The following is a 21,124-nucleotide window of genomic DNA, read 5'->3' as shown; positions in this document are numbered from 1 at the left end:
GTTTGATAGAAGTGGCTGGAAGACCTGCCAAGAGAGCATTGCAACAGTCCAGCTTGACAGAACAAGAGCCTGAACAAGGAGTTGTGTTGCATGTTCTGAAAGAAAGGGCCTGATCTTCCTAATGTTGTATAAAGCAAATCTGCAGGACCGGGCAGTTTTAGCAATGTGGTCTGAGAAATTCAGATTATCATCAATCACAACTCCAAGGTTTCTGGCTGTTTTTCAAGGAGTTTTGGTTGATGTGCCTAACTGGATGGTGAAATTGTGATAAAACGATGGGTTTAATGGAACCACAAGCAGTTCTGTCTTGGCAAGATTTCATCCAGCAAAAAATGTGTTAGACAAGCTGAGATGCAAGCAGCTATCGTCGTTGGATCATCAGGATGGAATGAGAGGTAGAGTTGAGTGTCATCAGCATAGCAGTGATATGAAAAGCCATGTTTCTGAATGACAGAACCTAGTGATGCCATGTAGACAGAGAAGAGAAGTTGTCTAAGAACTGAGCCCTGAGGCACCCCAGTAGTTAGATGTTGTGACTTGGACACCTCACCTCTCCAAGACACCTTGAAGAACCTATCTGAGAGGTAAGACTCAAACCACTGGCTTGCGGTTCCTGAGATGTCCTTTGCCAACAGGATTGACAGGAGGATCTGGTGGTTAACGGTGTCAAAAGCGGCTGGACAGATCCAGCAAGATAAGTATTGAAGATTTGGAATCCGCTCTTGCCAGTCTTAGGGCTTCAACAACTGAGAGCAAGACAGTCTCAGTTGAATGTCCACTTTTGAAACCAGACTGGTTGCTGTCAAGCAGGATGTTCTGTTTGAGAAAGGCAGAAACTTGGTTGAACACAGCTCGTTTAAGTGTTTTTTTGCAATGAAAGGAAGAAGAAAAACCGGTCTGTAGTGCTCTAAAAGAGATGGGTTAAGGGTGGGTTTCAAAGGATGAGTTTAGAGACTTCTGCCTCAGAGAGTGGAGAGAAGGATGAAAACTAGTGTATGTTTGCTGGTAAGATGTGCTTGACAGATTGTGGTGTGGAAAATTGTGCACTGATGGTTTTAATTTTATTACTGAAGAACGTGGCAAAGTCGTCAGCTGTTAGAGTTGATGAAGGAGGGGGAGGAAGAGGACAAAGGAGAGAGGAAAATGTTTTAAATAGCATGCGAGAGTTAAACGAATTGTTCATTTTGTTGTGATAGTATGTCATTTTAGCAGTGGAGACATTAGCAGAGAATGAAGAGAGGAGTGACTGATACACATTAAGGTCAGTAGGATTTTGTGATTTGTGCCATACTCTTTCAGCAGCCTGCCCCTGAGCTTAGAACGATGGTCGCGGAGAACATCAGATAGCCAAGGGGCAGAAGAGGTGGTACGAGCTGGCCTGGAAGACAAGGGGCAGACAGTGTCTAAACAAGATGTAAGAGTGGAGCAGAAAGTATCAGAAGCACTGTTAACATCAAGAGATGATAACTGTTCAGGGGGAGGAAGCGAAGATGAAACCATAGCAGATAGCCGGGAGGGTGAGAGTGAGCGTAGGTTACGTCGAAAAGTGACATGTGTAGGGGTATGTGTTGTGTCAGGAACCATGTTGAGGTTAAGAGTGAGGAGGAAGTGATCCGAGGTGTGCAGTGGAGTAACCAGTATATGATACATAATACATACAGTATTATGCATATTTGCAATATTTATTTATTTGCGTCTTTCGTGAGCTATGATTTTTTGTATTTTGTATTTGATTATTTATAATACATTTGTATTAATTACTATTATAAAAATAACCATTTTAATTACTATTCTACAATTTGTTTTAATAAAAAAAATGAAATGAAATTTTGTTTGGACAGTGCTATACCATGTAATTTATTACTTATAATAAATTGCTATTAAATTACTATTATACAATAATAATTATAAATTACTATTCTAGAATTTTTTGTACAGAATTGTATGTACAGAATAATGTCACTATTATAACGTATAATAAATTGCTAATAAATTACTATTACAAAAAAAAAAAATTTTAAATTACTATTCTAAAACTAATTTTTTTGATTAAAAAAATTAAAGTAATATATGTATATGGTATGACACTATACAAATGTAATTTATAATGTATAATAAATTGCTATTAAATTACTATTACAAAAAAAACACATTTTAAATCACTATTCTAAAAATAATTTATTTTGTCTTAAAAATTGCTTTTACATTACTATTATAAAAGTACTTTAAAAAGATAGAATAAAAATATACATACACCAAAATGACACTGTACAATGTGAAATTACTGTTAATATACTATTATAAACATTTTCTTATAATAAAAGTTTTAAAAAAAGTAAAAAATATATATGTGCAGCACAATAACACTATTTAATGTTAATACTCTGCTTCTGTTTAGTAAAAAAAGAAAGAAAGAAAGAAAATTGACAAGACAGCAGTTTAGAGTTGCACAGACCTTGTTTTAATACAGACAGTTTCACTGTACAGTAACAAGTTATTTACATCCTTAGTAATGGCCTATATACAAAAAATAAAACAACAAAAACAAGAGATGGACAGCGTCACATGGATGTAAGTTATAACTTAACAATAAAATAAATACTTATCAGTCAGAGAGATCGGACTACCTTAAATGCAATGCAAGTCACTTTGGATAAAAGCATCAGCCAAATGCATAAATGTAAAATGGGAAAGTATTATACCCAATATTACATTGTATTTTATGCTCATCTGAGGATCTATCCGACTGGAAATCATTTGGTGGCTAAGAAGGCAGCTGTCTACGTAGGCAGTAGACAGCAAGGCAGCTCACTAGGTTTTGAACAGAGCCAAAGAGCTTCAAGACAACATGAAACTGCATTCCCCACACATTTAGCTTATGAAAAATGACATTTTAGAATGAAACTGAATATATTTAGCAGAAAATAATGGAGGGCGGGACTCCATTATCCATCGGGATTTGACTGGATCATTGTAAAACATGGGGTTTAGGATTATTGGTTAATAGTATCAATTTGGGCCTGGGTGACATCACAGGAAATGAAAATGGTTATTCAGTTTTGATGACAGATTTAGAAGACAAACATTTGTTACTTTAACGAAGTGAAAGTATTTAAAATAAAAAAGTTGGATCTCCTGTTGTCTTCAGTGAATTTTCATTTGGCTGAATGCTCATTTGCTCTTCAGGGTCTGTGACATTGGTTCGACCCTCTGATGGCTCTTGATAAATCTCCCCCTTCTAGGTAGTCAAATAGTTTCCCCCAAAGCGATGATGTCACAGAGGAGGAGAACAGAAGGCACTGTGATTGGTCGAGTCGAGTGGCGGAGTATGGCTGCTTACAGTCGTGACTGAGCGTTTGATTGGCCAGTGAAGCTTCGTCACGTCCGAACGAGGCATCTGATTGGCTGCGGAGCGTCTAGGCTTCGCTGGTTGTGCTGTTTCGACTCAAATCCCTGATTCCCTGCAGGATCCGCTTCATGTGGCCGACTTTAGTCACTCCCAGATCCTGATACACACACACACGAGATGCTTGAAGTCTGTAGTTCTTGGCTAGAATAGCACACATATTGCTCTGTACACAACATAATCACAGGGATAATCACAGGGATTTTCACAGACCCCAAATATGATCATCCTCATGCGAGGGACCCCATACTAAAATTTAAAAGGCAGTTATATCTTTTCATGTGTAAAGACCTCAGTAATACTGTAAAAAATTACTATTATAAATGTGTCCAATACCAATACAAAAATATTTAGTGTCCATTATAAAAATTGTTTCATCTTTTTTTTTTTTTTACTCATTATAGTACTATACTGTTAAATGCAGTGTTATTCATATACTACTATAGTTTTTGTTCATATTTTAAATGAGATTTTATTTTATATTTTCTGTTTTCACTTTAATTCTAGTTAAAATTTTAGGAATTTTATCGTGTGTTTTTGTCATTTTTATTAGTTTTTGTCTATGGAGTTTAAGTTTTAGGTTTTAGTTTTCAATTTTCAGTACTTCAATTTAAATCAAACAAAAAATACAATGGCAACTAGCTGAAATAAAATGTGTTTTTTGTATGGAGTAAGAAAAATTGTGGGGTTCAGTTTTAGTTAACTATAATAACCCTGTTTAGATTTTTTTATTTATTCATTTAAATCAAATGTTATTTATTTATTTGTTTGAATCAATTTCTTTATTTAAATGAAATTAATATTAATTTTAACTCAAATGTATTTATTATTTATTTAAATTTTTAAATGTTATTTTTAACAATGTATTATTTTAATAAATTACTTATTTTTCATTTTACTCAAATGTGTTTATTTATTAGTTATTTAAATTAAATTGTATTTATTTATTTGAATTTAATAAATTTAGTTATTTAAATCAAATTGCTACTCTTTAATTCAAATGTAATTCTTGTCTATTTAAAACAAAATTAATTTATTTGTTATTTTAAACTAAATGTATTTTCATTTTTTTATTTATAATAAAAATTAATTGATTAAAATAATAAATCAAATGTATTTATTAGTCATGTATATCAAATTTTATGAATCAAATTTTAAAAGTGTACTCTTACCTTTATTATGTACACATTGTTTTTACACTGTAATTCTTGCAGCCCTCCCGGAAAAGTCCTGGATTAGAACACAAGTAATGCATCTATATGTGTGCATCTTTCATCGTATCTGAGCGCTAATACCTTCAGGTCTCTCCTCTCCAGCTGAAGCAGCTCTGGTCCTCTGATATCATGTCTGATGAAGATCTCCTTATACTCGGACAGACAGAGCATCTCCAGCCAGACGGCCACTTCATCCACACCCCACGTATTCACTGCTCACACAACACACACGTGTGTTACACTCATGCACGGTCACTGGACGAGGTCAGAGATCAGAGGTCATACCTGGCATGTTAAGGGCGGCGCACGTCTCCTTGTTTTTGTTGTTTTTGTCTTTCTTGAATTTGGGCACGAGGCGGAATTTAGCGCTACGACTGCGCTTGGAGAAATCAGACAGCTGACCCTGCACACAAACACACATTAGACTGGAGTAGAGACACCAAAACATCCCAAAAACATCTGGATGTCACGCACCTCGTCGTCGGCTGGGTCGATGAGCTGACTGATCCAGCTGATGTCTATGAGTCTGCGTAACTGCTGAGCGACTGAACTCAATGCACCGATCAGCTGATCTCTCTGAGGAGGATCCAGCTGCTGCAGAGACACAAACACAGAGACAGAGCTGTGTCTAAATCACTCAACTCAATCAATTCAGCGCCTATTCATGTCTCTCAATCACCAACATTACAAACCAGGTCGCTGCTGAAGCACATAGATATAAATCATTAACACACGCTTTTGTCAGCGCTGGTCAGGATGGACCAATCACATTTGTTTATGATTACTGATTTTTATTTAATCATTTTATATTAAGTGCCTTATGCCACTTTTTATTTTCATTAAGGAAGATGACACCACTCGCTAAACAAACAGAAGTACAGCACTATACTGTTAGGTGCAGTGTTATTTTAAAATCATTGATACACTAATGTCGTTTTTTTTTTTTATATTTTGAATGATTTTTTATATATATTTTTTTTGTTTTCACTTTAACTTTAAAGTTTTAGTAATTTTGTTGTGTGTTTTTGGAATTTTTATCAGCTTTTAAAAAAATGTCTATAGTTTTAGATATTTTTTAGTACTCAAACTAAACAAGAACGCATTGGCAACTAGCTGAAATAAAGTTTAATATACAAGTAATATATTTATATTTCATATACAAGTAATATATTATTTAAGTAAGATATTTTATGTCAATGTTTATTTTATTTCAAGTAACAAATTTTTAAAAACATATTGTTTTAATTATTTATTTCAAATTATTTTTATTATTTAAATAAAATTTTACATATGTTTACGTTTATTTATTTTTTTTATTAACTGGAAGATGATGCCACTCGCTTATTTAAAAACAACAACATCATGATATAGTGTAGAGTACATATTTGAAGATTATTGATATATGCTACTATACTACTAAAGTATTTTTACTATATTTAATATATTTTTAGTATTTTTCAGTTTTCATTTAAAATTTTAGTTTAAGTTTTAGTTATTAGGGGCCGAGCACCGGTGGTGCGAGGACCCTATTAGAATTGCTCTGTTTCTTCTTCTTCTTCTTCAAAGTGAATCACATTTTTGAGGGCCTAAACATTCTCCAAAACTCATGAAACTTTGCACACGTGTCAGAACTGGCGAAAATTTACATCTGATATGGGTTTCAGAAGTGGGTTTGGCAAAATGTCTCGATAGCGCCACCTGTAAAATTTCAACGGAATACGCCTCGAGCTACGTTTTACGTACATGAACGAAACTCGGTACACACATGTAACACACCATTATCTACAAAAAAGTCTCTTGGTACAAAACCCAAAACATAACAGGAAGTCAGTTATTTTAAATTTCCTGTACGATATTTGTGCAGGTTTTGCCATTTCCAGGCCTCGTACTTTGACGAACTTCTCCTACAGTTTTAATCGGATCACCTTCAAATTTGGTGAGGGTTATCTTAAGGCCTTTGTGATGTTAAATTGCAAAGATCTTGAGTTTTCGTCAAGCAGTGTGTCCCTGGCGGCCTGACAAAATTTGATGTTTCACCATGAAACAGGAAGTTGCTGTAACTCAGGCAAGCAATGTCCGATCTGCCCCAAACTTCACACGTTCGATAGGTGTTATGTCCTGAACACATACCCATGCCCAAATTCAGTTATAGTCATAGCGCCACCTGCTGGCAACAGGAAGTGACATGTTTAACACTGTTATGGACTCCTAGCAACCTATTTAAAAGCGTCAGCAACTGTTAAATAGGCTGGCAACATTCTAGAAACATGCTAAAACATGCTAGCAACACTTAGCTAAGTGCTAAAGCATGCTATTAAAGGTGCGGTAAGCGATTTCTGGTAGCCAATGTTGACATTTGAAAGCACCAAAGCGGCGCAGACACTGTGTTACTCACCTATCGAGAAGAAACAAAGCAACCTCGGCGTCCGATCGCAGGCCTTCCGCTCCTTGAGTTCTCTCCAGCGCTGGAAAGCTGATCCGATATTTACACGGGTCCTACTTCTTGCCTTATTGCCTGAAGCCTTCTTTTGTTCCGTAGACATTTTCCTCTTTTGTTTTTATCCACCATCTCTATCTTTCTGTCGCTCGGCTCGGACTGAATGCTCTCTCCTTCACATCATGAGTAGACACGCCCCTTACTGCTGATTGGCTACAAGTTTGTTTTGCTATTTGGCCCGAATAAGTTTTCTAAAGCGTTTTTGAAAAATTGCTTACCCCACCTTTAATGCAGTGAACCAGGAAGTTGTTGTAACTCGTGCATACAATGCCCAATCTTCCTCAAACTTCACATGTTTTATAAGAGTCCTGGCCTGAAAAAATGTACATGCCAATATTCAGTTATAATTATAGCACCACCTACTGCTAACAGGAAATATCTTGGTTTACACTCACTTAAACATGCAATGTCCGATCTGCCCCAAACATCACGTTTGGTAAGAATACTGGCCTGAAGACATCTACACGTCAATGTTCCGTTACAATCATAGCGCCACCTGCTGGCAACAGGATATGTCATGCTTTACACTAACTCAAACATACCATGTTCAATCTGCACCAGACTTCACATGTTTGATAAAAGTCCTGGCCTGAAGACATCTACATGCCAACATTCAGTTATAATCATAGCGCCACCAGCTGGCAGCATGAAGTTTGGCACATATAAATGACTTTGACATATTCCTCCTATATTTACCACTTTAAATGCATATTGCCCACTGTTTACTGTTTTCCTAAAGCCACCGGGTGGCGGTGAGCCGAGTGCGAGGGCCCTTTCATCGCTGCTTGCAGCTTTAATCTTTTTGTTTTTCATCTAATACTGATAATTTATTTTATTTCAGTTTTATTTCAAATAACAGCAGTTTTAGCTGTTTCCTAGTCATGCGCATTTAAGATCTACAGTAAATTAATCTATCAAAAAGGCAATTGGCTGTTTTAATTGAAAGGCGGGACTTTCTTTCTATCGGCTGCCATATTGATTGATTGATTTCTCACATTCATTTTTCTCCGTAATATTAACTCTGATACAGTAAACACACACATTTCTCTGATTCACTCACCAGGCACATCTTTCCTGCGAGCAGCAGTTCGGTCTCGCTGTGCAGAGCTTTGACGTTACTGACCATCTCCATCACCACGTTACAGGTCAAACCCTACAAACACACACACACACAAACACACACGACGCATGTCAAGCATGTCATGAGGAACCAAACCAGAGCGGTTCAGCAGCAGTTGTCATAATGCATACGTTGACTCACCCCGCTGCTTTTGGAGTTCGCGTACACCAGATCCATGGCTTTAGAGCTGGCGTTGACCGCATGAGCCAATTCCTGCTCGATAGTGTGATGAGACTGTGCCACTTCCCTGATACTAAACACACATACATGCATATTCAATCTATAAATGTAGAATATGTAGAAGGCTGCATTTATTTGATTAAAAATACAGTAAAAACAGTAACATTTTGAAATATTATTGCAATTTCAAATATCTGTTTTCCATGTGAATATATTGTCAAATGTAATTTATTTCTGTGCTCAAAGCTTGTGAATATATTGTCAAATGTAATTTATTTCTGTGATCAAAGCTGTATTTTCAGCATCATTACTCCAGTCTTCAGTGTCACATGATCTTCAGAAATCATTCTAATATGCTGATTTGCTGCTCAAGAAACATTTCTGATTATTATCAATGTTGAAAACAGTTGTGCTGCCCAATATTTTTGTGGAAACTGTGATACATTTTATTTTTCAGGATACTTTGATGAATAGAAAGTTCAAAATAACAGCATTTATTTGAAACAGAAATCTTTTGTCACGTTGTAAATGTCTTTACTGTCATTTTTCACCAATTTAATGCATCCTTTATGAATAAAAGTACTAATTTCTTTAAAAAACATCCCTGTACCTGTGTATAAGTGCACCGGCTGCCTGTCCGAACAGGCTGATCTGAGCAGTTTCCTCTTCAGAAACGACCTCTGGCTGCGATGCATGCTGGGAAACCAGCCGTGGAATCTCGCCTCTCTGTTTGTCCTCCCACGACTTCAAAGTGTTCTCGAATGCCTGCAAAACAGCCGTACGTGAGCTGCGTTGCACTTATCTGAGAGCCTCCTCTCGAGTTCCCATAATGCCGTGCGTGTGGCACTGACCCGGTCTCTGGTGAGGGTTTGTGTGCGGTTCTTGTGGAGGATCCGGATGTATCCGGGCGGTTGTATCCAGGCCTCCCCGTCCACCTGCACAGGTACACCTTCATCTCCCAGAATAGTGATCTTCACTGTTCGACACTGATGAAGAGACACACACACACACACACACACACACACACAGAGATGTTTAAATCATCATGTGTGTCTACCTACTTAAATATATTCACATTTGTACTCAGAATTGAGTAAAACCTGACAAAACCTCCTTTGGGTGATATCCTCATATATAAAAAAGGCATAAAATGCAGGAAGCTTTCTGTTGGGGTCAGGTTATAGTATTTATAACTCGTTCTAACAATCAAAAAGCCTGTTTCCACCGCAGGAACTTTCCCCAGGAACTAGGGACCGGTATTCGGTGTGTTTCCACCGCAGGAACCAGGATCTAAATACAGTTCCGGGTAAAAATTTGCCCCTCAGAAAGTCCCTGTTCGCGAGTTTTTAGTTCTGCAGCACTGCATGTGTTTAGCGGCTATAAGCCCGTTTCCACCGCAGGGACTTTCCCCAGGAACTAGGGACTTTGGGCCAGTACTCGGTGTGTTTCCACCACGGGAACTAGGATCTAAATAAAGTTTCAGTTTTTTTTTTTGCCCCAAATTTGCCCCTTAGAAAGTCCCTGCTCACCAGGTAGTACTTTTTCAAAGGTCCAGAACATTCGGGGGCGGGACTTGGGCGCTGAGCATGCTGATTGGTTGAGTTCACGCAGCATTGTATTTCAACCACCATTTATTCACATAATTTTCAAAATATCACTGTTATTGTGTCATGAAATGTAGTTTTACGATGTAGTTTTAAGGTGAGAATGTAATTGTTTAAAACTCAAACCTGCTGTATATTTATAAAGACAGTGCCTATTTGATCGCCTATTCATTACTCCTAGAATGATTTCTGAAGATCATGTGACACTGAAGACTGGAGTAATGATGCTGAAAATTCAGCTTTGATAAATAACATTTCAATAAATTACAATAAATTAAATTTCAACCAATATTCACATAGAAAACAGTTGTTTTAAATTGTAATAATATTTAATTATTTTTTTACTCTATTTTTGTTCAAATAAATGCAGCCTTGGTGAGCAGAACAGACTTCTTTCAAATACATAAAAAATGTTAATCATCCCAAACTTTTTACTGGTAGTGTAGATAAACGTGTGTCAAACGACGGTGCCGTGAACGTCTGTGAACAAACACACATTTCATTACAAACACACACTTCCATATTTCACACACTCAAACACACAGGAAGTTGTTGCACAAACGTACATCATCCTCTTTAGTTCCGCCCCAGAAATTGGTTCCTCCTGCGTAACTGGGAATATTCAACACAGCGATTCCCTGCAGACTGGGAAGACACACACACACACACAGACCTCCAGCAGAACTCTCTGTTCCAGGTTCTTGTATGTTCTGTGCAGAAGTTCTTTGGTTCCCAGGACTCCATACCACATCATGTTTTTAGTGCGACTTCTAAACAGAGAAAAAAGAATTACAAGGATGCACCATAATACTAATACTAGTATAAATACTAACGAACTTAATAGTACATATACTAACTTTGTTTATCTAGCAGTTGTTTATATTGTGTTCAAATATTTCATAATTTCCCAGTTTTTACTGTATTTTTGATCAAATAAATGCAGCTTTGGTGAGCAGAAGAGACTTCTTTCAAAAACGTTTGTGACAATATGTTTGAAGTGTTCATGTACCTGCATTTCTCTGGATGCTCGTCACGTTTGTTGTTGAAGTCCAGAGAGATTTTGGCATCCAGACCGATTCCAAAATAATTATTCATCACACATTTCTCCGTGAACAAATTCCTGAAACACACAGAGAAGCACTTTTCCATCAGCCTTTGCCCTAAATGATCGGTTGACATAATGACAGAAAGAAGCGACGACTCACAGGTTCTCCGGATCACAGCTGAACGGATCAGCATTGACCAGAAGCCTGGTGATCACCGAACCGCTAAAAGACCCCGACACACCAGCTCTGAGACCTGCACGCACAAACACACAACATCAGCTTCTGAACAACAGTAAAACCTCCGCCGCTTCTATACAGACTGCCGCTCTTACTTGGGTAGATGATCTTAGTGTTCAGCATGGGCATGTTCTCTCTACTTCCTGTCTGAGCAGGAAGTGAGGCGGAGCTGCCTATGGACAGGATTCCTTTACTGATGAGCTTCTCACATGGAGTCTTAGATGCTGAGATAGAGAGAAAAAATTAGTAAACGAGTGCCGCTGTGTTTCAGGAGCGAGTCTCGGTAACGAGTCGTCTCACCTCGTCTGCTGGCTCGCGCTCGGCTGCTGTATGACGACTGCAGAGACAATGTTTCTGAACCATCGTCCTCCTCTTCTTCCTCCGCCGGTAGTGAAGGCAAACCCTCCTCCGTCTGAGCGTTCTGTTCATCCACCGCTGAAAGACAAGATCATAAACATGTGAAATCTTTAGTTTTGAATTATAATGTGAAGTAGGGCAGGTTGACAATAATAATCACTCTTTATATTGTTGATATCGATTCTTAAATCCCAAGATTGATCTTTTAGTCTATGCTGTTTTGGTGATGCAGGAACAAAACTTTCCATGCAATAATTGCGATAAGTTTTGTGCTTGTTACATTTGACATCAAACAAAGTCAAAGCTTTCAAGTTCTGTCAATTTTATCACAGAATTGACACAAAAAATGTTGTTTGCTGCTCTTTAATGTGGCATGACGGATCGCTGTAGCTGTGAACCGATCATCTCTTCCTCTTTACTACTAGTTGTAGCATGAAATAAACATGAATGAACATCAGAAGGTGCTGAAAGAAACCGTACAGCTTACTGAAATTACTCATGCCTCATCTAATCAATCAATCAATCAATCAATCAATCAGTTGTTTCAACCACAGAAAGCTGTCAATACAACATCATGGAACATGATCTTTACTTAATATCCTAATGATTTTTGGTATAAAAGAAAAATCAATAATTTTGACCCATACATTGTATTTTTGGCTATTTCTACAAATATACCCCAGCGACTTAAGACTGCTTTTGTGCTCCAGGGTCACATATTTCAGTTTTATTGCGATTAATCATGCAGCCCTACTTTAAAGTATATTCCTATTAGTATTTATTAATTTATTAATGGCTTAGCGTTTAATGTCATATTTTCAGGTTTCATTTTAATTTCAGTAATTTAGCATTATTGGTATTCACTTTTGTAAGTTATATTAGTTTTTGATTTGAATACATTTCTATTTAGCTTTAATTTAGTTTTATTTCAGTTTTAGTAATTTTACTACTTCAACTTACATTTTTTTAAATACGCTTTTTAAGTTTAAGTTTTTCAAAGTTTTTCAATTAACGATTAAGAATAAATACTTGATATGCATCAATTAAATTATAAATTACAAATTAGGGATGCACGATACTAGATTTTGCCGATACCCGATATGCCGATATTTTTCAAATCATTTTGGCCGATAGCCGATACCGATCTATATTTCCCTTTGATTTGAAACAACACCAAGTCTCTCCCATGTGGAAATTATAAACAAATTATTTTTTAATTTTGGTTAGTTTTGAGCAAAAACTTATTTGTTAGGAGTAATAAACTTTATTAAAGTTCTTTTTTTAATGAGTACATTGAAAGCCTTGAAAATAACTGTAATAAAATCAATCTCTGCTGTGTTTTTTTTCCCCAGACAGATGCAGTTGAAACCTTAACATTTTATTTGTGGATTTAACATTAATGGTCTTTTTTCCTTCTGTAAGAATTCTAAAAATATTTTAAAGCTCCTTATTTTTAAGTTTTCATAATCCATTTGAAAAATAAATGACATATTACTGAATAAATCTGTATATATTGAATTATTTAATTTACAAATGTCATGTTTGTGGTTTTTATTCTTGTAAATACTGCAATACTGCTTTTTTTATTCAGAAACAAGTATCTGAGCACATCCTGAGCACATGTGAGCGATCTGTCTTATCGGTAAAGCATATCAGCATATTTTTTTTCAAATCGTCTCATGCCAATGTTTACATTTTAAGCCAGTATTGGCCGATTCTGATAACGTTCCGATAGTATCGTGCATCCCTATTATAAATAAATATAGCCATGTGATGAAGCACTTTTTATTTCTAAAGTTTCATCACATATATATTACACATTTAAATTGTTTATATATTCAATTATTTTTTTTATGTAATTACCAGCAAAAATACGCTACCTTTCTCGGTGTGCTCTATGATTTGTCTGATGGCTTTCTTCAGGCTGTTGGCTCGAAGCATCAGCTGCTCTCGGGGTTTGAAGATGGCGGCCGGCGGTCGAGGCGAACAAGTGGCTGTGACTGTGGGCGGGGCAGTGGGCGGAGCCAGAACCACACCCTCCCCATCCACCTGCTCCTCAGCGATAGTGGGCGGCGGTGCAGACATCACACTGCTGGCCTGGGCTTCTTCGTTAAGCGTTTTCAATAACGAGTCCAACTTTTCTTTCAGCACACCACACTGCACACAAAACATCCTGAGTCATTCATCAGCCAATCACAGAACATTCCAGGCCTTCCAACAGCCAATCACAAAACAGCGACTCATCCGATAGCCAATCACAGCTGACCTTTTTAGCCATGGCCTCTGATTCTTCTGAGTTTTCTGTGTTTTTCTCGTAAGCACGTCCGACTTTCGCAACAAAGTCTTTTACCGTCTCACACAGGACTCTGAAAAACACGCTTTTAGATAAACCACCAGCAAGAACACACATATAGAGAAATGCTCACATATCCAGTACATACTTGGCAGATGAAATGACCACCGAATGCTGATCGGACGTCAGGATTTTGGAGAGATGAGCAGCAACTGAGTCCTCATAGGTCAGAATGTGCTGCACCTGAAACAAGAGAGCCAATCAGAAGAGACGAAACACAGAACAGCCAATCAGAGCAGAGGAAACGTAGAACAGCCAATCAGAAGAGAGGAAACAGAACAGCAGCAGTTATTTTAAAATAAAAGATTTTAATATACTATCTGACATACTGATTATTTAATAAATAAAGGGTGGAAAAAGGTTATGAAAAACTAAATTACAACTGTGTATGGTGCAAGAAACCTTGACTAACAGTAACATTGAGAAAAAAAATGTGCTTGTTTCTAGGGCAGCAGTTTGCCCCAAATTTTGTGACTATATATCAATATGGCTGTAACAATAATTATTAATATTTTTATTATGATGATTATTATTATAACGAATATATAATAAAATATATAACTAAATAAAACATATTTCTATTGTAATATTTCAATGTAAGAAAAATTAAGAATTTGAATTTTTTTTTTTATTATTATTTGAATTGTATTAATTTTGAAATTATAAATAAACTGTGAAACTGAAATTATAAATAAAATAAAATTGTATAAAATAAAATAGCTCCAGATTTGCAGTGCTGTGTAGGGCAGCAAATTGCCCCAAACTATTGCAATTATATATCAATATGTCTTATATACTTTTATTTTAATTATTATTACTAATTACTACTAATATATTAATACATTTATTTTAAAGTACAACTGTGAAATTAAAATATTTAATTATACAATAATATTTATGGCTGTCTTAACTTCTTAATTGTCAAACATCAAACCATAAAGCTTTTATTTAGTAAAAGATCACAGTGCTGCACTTCACTTTGAAACACATTAATTAAATTAAATTGCAGCCTTTGAGATTTGATAACTGCACAAATTAATTCTGTTTTATTTTGATTAATCATGCAGCCCTACTTTAAAGTATACAGTATATACTTATATAACATTCTAGAATTTATTCATATTTTGAATGAGCTTTTATTGATATATTTACATTTTTATTTTAGTATTTTCGTAATGTGCTTTTGACATGTTTATTAGCTTTTTCTATTATATGTAATAAAGAAAATGTCCAAATGAAGGCCATTAATCATCATCACTGTTACCTCGGAGTCCTCACTACAGTCCTCTGTTACCGTGGAGCTGGAGTGTTGCCGTGGTAACTTGGTCTCATATACCATAATACTCCATCTAAGAGAAACAAAAGTGCTTTAATGTTTGTGAAGGAGAGAAACAGACTGCGACAGCGACTTCAAACACACACTGACCTGTCTAGCATCTTAGTACTGGCTCTCTCGAGTTTCTCCAGGATCTGCGGTAACTGTGTGTCGTCGTCACACGCCGAGCCCCACCCCAAAACTCTGGCCAGGTCATTTCCTGTTCCCAGAGGAAGTACGCCGACACACACACACACACACACACACACACACACACACACAGGTAAAGCTGTCACTGAACAAATTTGAATCACAGATAGATCTCAGTGGATGTTTACGATCCTGATTTGTGACCCTGGAGCACAAAAGCAGTCTTAAGTCGCTGGGGTATATTTGTAGCAATAGCCAACAATACAGTGTATGGGTCAAAATTATAGATTTTTCTATTATGCCAAAAATCATTAAGATATTAAGTAAAGATCATGTTCCATGAAGATATTTTGTACATTTCCTACTGTAAATATATCAAAACTTAATGTTTGATTAGTAATATGCATTGCTAAGAATTTAATTTGGACAACTTTAAAGATGATTTTCTCAATATTTAGATTTTTTTTGCACCCTCAGATTCCAGATTTTCAAATAGTTGTATCTCTGCCAAATATTGTCCTATCCTAACAAACCATACATCAATGAAAATATTATTTATTCAGCTTTCAGATGATGCATAAATCTCAATTTAGAAACATGGACCCTTATGACTGGTTTTGTGGTCCAGGGTCATATTTGTGTGAACAGGTGTTTTACCCCAGATGTGGCCCTCCGTTCATCAGATCGAACACTTGTGCAGGATTCAACAGCTGCTTGAAACGCCGCAGAAACTTCACGCCCTGATTATCTCCACTTTTACTGTTCACAAACACCAACAGCGGGCTCGTGCAGGTCGGAGGACACGTCGCCTTCCAGAACCCTACACACACACACACACGTTTATGTTTGGTGTGCTTAATATCAACACTGAATCACTTTGAATCTTCAGTCTAAAGCATCTGCGTACTTCAGTTCTCAACTATTTCTGACATAATGCCATAATTGGTCATTTCTGAGAGGTGACTTGGATGAGTTATTTCTGACACAGAGCTCTGATTGGATATTTCCATGAGATGGCTCTTTCTGATTGGCCGACTCTGGGGAAGCGTTCTGATTGGTTGTTTCTGAGGGACTGCTCTGATTGGACACTCACCGTCAGAGTCGATGCTGTTGAGGGCGGTGGGTGGGATCACAGAGACTTTACACTGACCCAGTGGGCACTTCGGAGAGAGCTGGTCTTTACACCCAGCATGCACCTGGAGAACATTAGGGTAGTTTAATAAATGTGTAGTCTAAAATTAATAAAACATAATAAATGTCAGAAAGAGTGAAGTTTCACGCACGCACCATGGCTTTGCACCATAAACAGCGGCAGTCCTGCAGTCTCAAGACGCTGCCGCAGGTTTTATCGCACACGGTGCATTTGGCGCTGACGGGCAGATTCCCCTCCAGCCACTGATGAGGCATCGAGATCTAGAGTTTACAAAGAGTTAATTACAGCATGAGCCATCAGTTCAGATGTTAACTGAGATTCTCACACAATAAGGAACCTCATAAGTTGCTGATTTGCTTGCGTGCATCACACATGCATTGCTAAGCTAACAGCTCAGTCCTCTCAAATAGGCATAAAAATACATAGCATTTTACATTTACATATATGCATTTAGCAGACGCTTGCGACTTACAGTGCATTCAGGCTATACATTTTTTTTTACCAGTATGTGTGTTCCCTGGGAATTGAACCCATGACCTTTTGCGCTGCTAAGGCAATGCTCTACCACTGAGCCACAGGAACAATTTTAAAATTTAAATCTGAAATTTTTACATTTAGTGCTAAATAAAGTCAGTAATGTTGTTGCAATGCATGTAATCCTGTTTTTTTGGCAGAAAAAAAAAAAAGTAACAATAATTTAGCCTAACTTTTGGTTTTGGAACACATCATGGTTATTATCAATAACTAAAAACTATATTTAAAATATTATAAAATAAAATAAAACATTAGATGAAAATTGGAAATTAGAAATGTTGCTGAAATAAAACAAAATAATAAAACAAGTTCAAGCATGAAATTACTAACTGGAAATAAACAAAAACTAAATCTAAAATAAAAACAGAAAATTAAACCTAAATAGTAACATTAAAAAAAACATAATGTGATAATATAATAATATAAAATACATTAAAATGTAATAAAAACCAAAATATAAAGTATAGAATATATTAATAAAATATGGTAACTAAAGTTGAAGCATTAAAATGACTGGAAATAAATAAAATCTAAAGCTAAAACTGAAATAAAAATAAATTAAACCTAAAAAATTAAAATAATAATAATAACTAAAATGAAAACTATTAAAGGCATTTTTGTTAATTAATATAAAGCTGAAATAAAATAAAATAATAAAATAAAATATTAGTTTGAAAACTAAACAAAAATTGTTGCCTTGCCTTTAAGAACTAAAATTACTAACTGAAGACAAATACAAATAAATTAAATCTAAATAGTAATATAAAAAAAGTACTAAACATAAACAAAAGGACATAAAATTAATAAAAACAATATATATATATAATTCAAAATACTAATAAAATAGCATATAAATAGTTCTAACACAACACTGGAACAGAGCTGGATTTGTTTTTGCACGAATAGCACTCACCCCATCCTCATCCTCCAGTATGTCTTTGCCTATAGAGGCCAGTGTCGTCCATTTGCAGTTATTAGTGGCTCTGACCGCACAGCGCTTGTGAGCCTTGAACTTACACACTGTGTGACAAACAGAGCTTTCAGTCCAGTTAACACACAAATCATACAATACATATCAGCCTAAACAAGAACATCTCATTAGTGCATATCAAATCAGAAAGCATCATGAAGAGCGACAGACCTTCGCAGGACAGTCCGTGAGACGTGACTCCAGACAGAGCCTCCCGACAGACGTTACAGTACGTGGGGCGAGCGTGAGAACAGGCGTACCAGTTATGCATCCCAGAGAAATGATCCATACTGAACTGAGTGGACTACAGCAGAGACACAAGCACTGCATTGGTTTCCACAAAACTATGAACTGTTTTCAACATTGATAATAATCCAAAATGTTTCTTGAGCAGCATGTCAGCATATTAGAATGATTTCTGAAGATCATGTGACACTGAAGACTGGAGTTATGATGCTGAAAATACAGCTTTGATCACAGGAATAAATAACATTATATCATACATTCACATAGAAAACAGTTCTTTTAAATTGTAATAATATTTTCACAATTCTTACAGTATTGTTGATCGAATAAATGCAGCCTTGATGAGCAGAAGAGGCTACTTTTAAAAACACTAACAAAATCTAACCAAACCCAAACATTTGAATGGTACTAGTGTAAGTTATGTTAGTTAATCAAAATAAAGCTGAAATAAAATAAAATATAAATATTAGATTGAAAACTTAAACTGAACTAACTGACAACTAACTGAAATATGTTTTAAATGAAGCACTAAAATTACTAACTGGAAAAAAAATAAAACTAAAACTGAAATAAAAATTAATTAAACCTTTAAAAAAAATAATAATAATGATAATTAAAAACAAACAAAAGCATGCAACAAAATTAATAAAAACTTAAACTAAAATTAAACAAAAATAAAAGCCAATTGAAAATATTATTAACAACTATAAGAATATATAATAATACCAAAATAACACTGGAACAGAGATGAACGGTAATGTGTATTATTCAAAGTAAAGTTTTGGCAAACCAAATGTTGATAGTTACTGTGCATACAATAATTTTGGACGGATAGAACAATCGAATCACTCATTCTATACACATTTTCTACAGTTTTTATATTGTTTTCCTTACAACTATTAATTTTTTCGACAGCGGTTTATTGCGGTGTAATCTGTCCTATTACCTGTCACTAAACAGCACAAAAAAGACGGATGGTAGTTTTGAGTCACTGCTCGCAATCAAACTAGAAATTAAACTGCATTCTGATTCATTTTGTGTGTGAAATAATTAGTATTAAAAAAAACAGTACAACCGCTTTTAAAGAATGTGGTGTAATACATTTCAGAATAACTTGTCCCTGAACATACTGTGAAAACGTCCAGTCAGATGGAGAAACTCACCTCAAAGTGTTCTCTGTTCTGAACACTCTTCAGCGCTGCGATCCACTCCTCCATTTCTTTCCTGTTTTCCGCACACAGAACCAGCCGACGACACGGAGTGATTACCTACAGAGAGAGAGGAAAAAACTCATGAGAATCTGAAGAAATCCGAATAGATTAGTTCAAGTATTATAAGCTGCTTTACCCACACATAACCTTAAATGTGAGTGAGTGTGTGTGTGTGTGTGTGTGTGAGTGAGTGAGTGAGTGAGTGAGTGAGTGAGTGAGTGAGTGAGTGAGTGAGTGAGTGAGTGAGTGAGTGAGTGAGTGAGTGAGTGAGTGAGTGAGTGAGTGAGTGAGTGAGTGAGTGAGTGAGTGAGTGAGTGAGTGAGTGAGTGAGTGAGTGAGTGAGTGAGTGAGTGAGTGAGTGAGTGAGTGAGTGAGTGAGTGAGTGAGTGAGTGAGTGAGTGAGTGAGTGAGTGAGTGAGTGAGTGAGTGAGTGAGTGAGTGAGTGAGTGAGTGAGTGAGTGAGTGAGTGAGTGAGTGAGTGAGTGAGTGAGTGAGTGAGTGAGTGAGTGAGTGAGTGAGTGAGTGAGTGAGTGAGTGTGTGTGTGTGTGTGTGTGAGTAAGTGTGTGTGTGTGTGTGTGTGAACCCTCAGGGCTCCAGAAACATGTGTTTCTCCCACAAACTAAGGCCAAGGAACAAGGAACACACTGTCCACTTCACACACACACACCAAAGAGCTCTTGTTATCCAGCTTACAGGGTGCCAACTAGGTCTGGGTGACAGATTGAAAATATTTCAATGATTCTACTGTGATAACATTAAGTAACACTAAGAAGAATATTGGAAAGATTTTAAAGGAATAGTTCACCCCAAAATTCAAATTTGCTGTAAATGGGCTCATGCTCAGGCCATCAGAGATGTAGATGAGTTTGTTTCTTCATCAGATTTGGAGAAATGTAGCACTGCATCAGTGTCTCAGCAATGGATGCTCTGCAGTGAATGGGTGCCGTCAGAATGAGAGTCCAAACAGCTGATAAAAACATCACAATAATCCACAAGTAATCCACACCACTCCAGTCCATCAGTTAATAGCTGGAGAAGACCAAAGCTGAAGCAAATCCATCAAGACGTTTTTAACTTCAAACTGTTGCTTCTGGCTAAAATACGAGTCCATAATCCATAATAACACTTCCTCCTGTGAAAAATTCACTGAATTTTAGAGCTGAGTTTTAGAGCTGTGTTGTCTTGTAAACGCTGCTTGATCTGTGCAGATTTCTCTCCTGATTCACACCAGACCACTTTTTCATTGGAGGAAGCGTTATTATGGACTTGGTTTGAAGTAAAATAACATCTTAATGATGGATTTGTTTCAGCTTTTGTCTTCTCCAGATGTTAACTGATGGACTGGAGTGCTGTGGATTATTGTGATGTTTTTATCAGCTGTTTGGACTCTCATTCTGACGGCACCCATTCACTGCAGAGCATCCATTGCTGAGACACTGATGCAATGCTACATTTCTCTAAATCTGATGAAGAAACAAACTCATCCTAATCTTGGATGGCCTGAGGGTGAACACATTTTCATGAAATGTT

The 21,124-nt window shown here is 36.4% G+C and overlaps 1 pseudogene; it reads right to left on the bottom strand.

Annotated features, from left to right (window-relative positions):
- Positions 1-3,081: 3,081 nt before the first annotated feature.
- The window catches only part of LOC107670122 (diacylglycerol kinase delta-like), a 33,794-nt pseudogene continuing 15,751 nt past the window's right edge, over positions 3,082-21,124 (bottom strand).

This window comes from Sinocyclocheilus anshuiensis, unplaced genomic scaffold (genome assembly GCF_001515605.1).
Source record: "Sinocyclocheilus anshuiensis isolate Anshui unplaced genomic scaffold, SAMN03320099.WGS_v1.1 scaffold48, whole genome shotgun sequence".
Classification (NCBI taxonomy): Eukaryota; Metazoa; Chordata; class Actinopteri; order Cypriniformes; family Cyprinidae; genus Sinocyclocheilus; species Sinocyclocheilus anshuiensis.
Note: the sequence above shows the minus strand (reverse complement) of the source record. Positions and strands in the feature narration are given on the sequence as shown.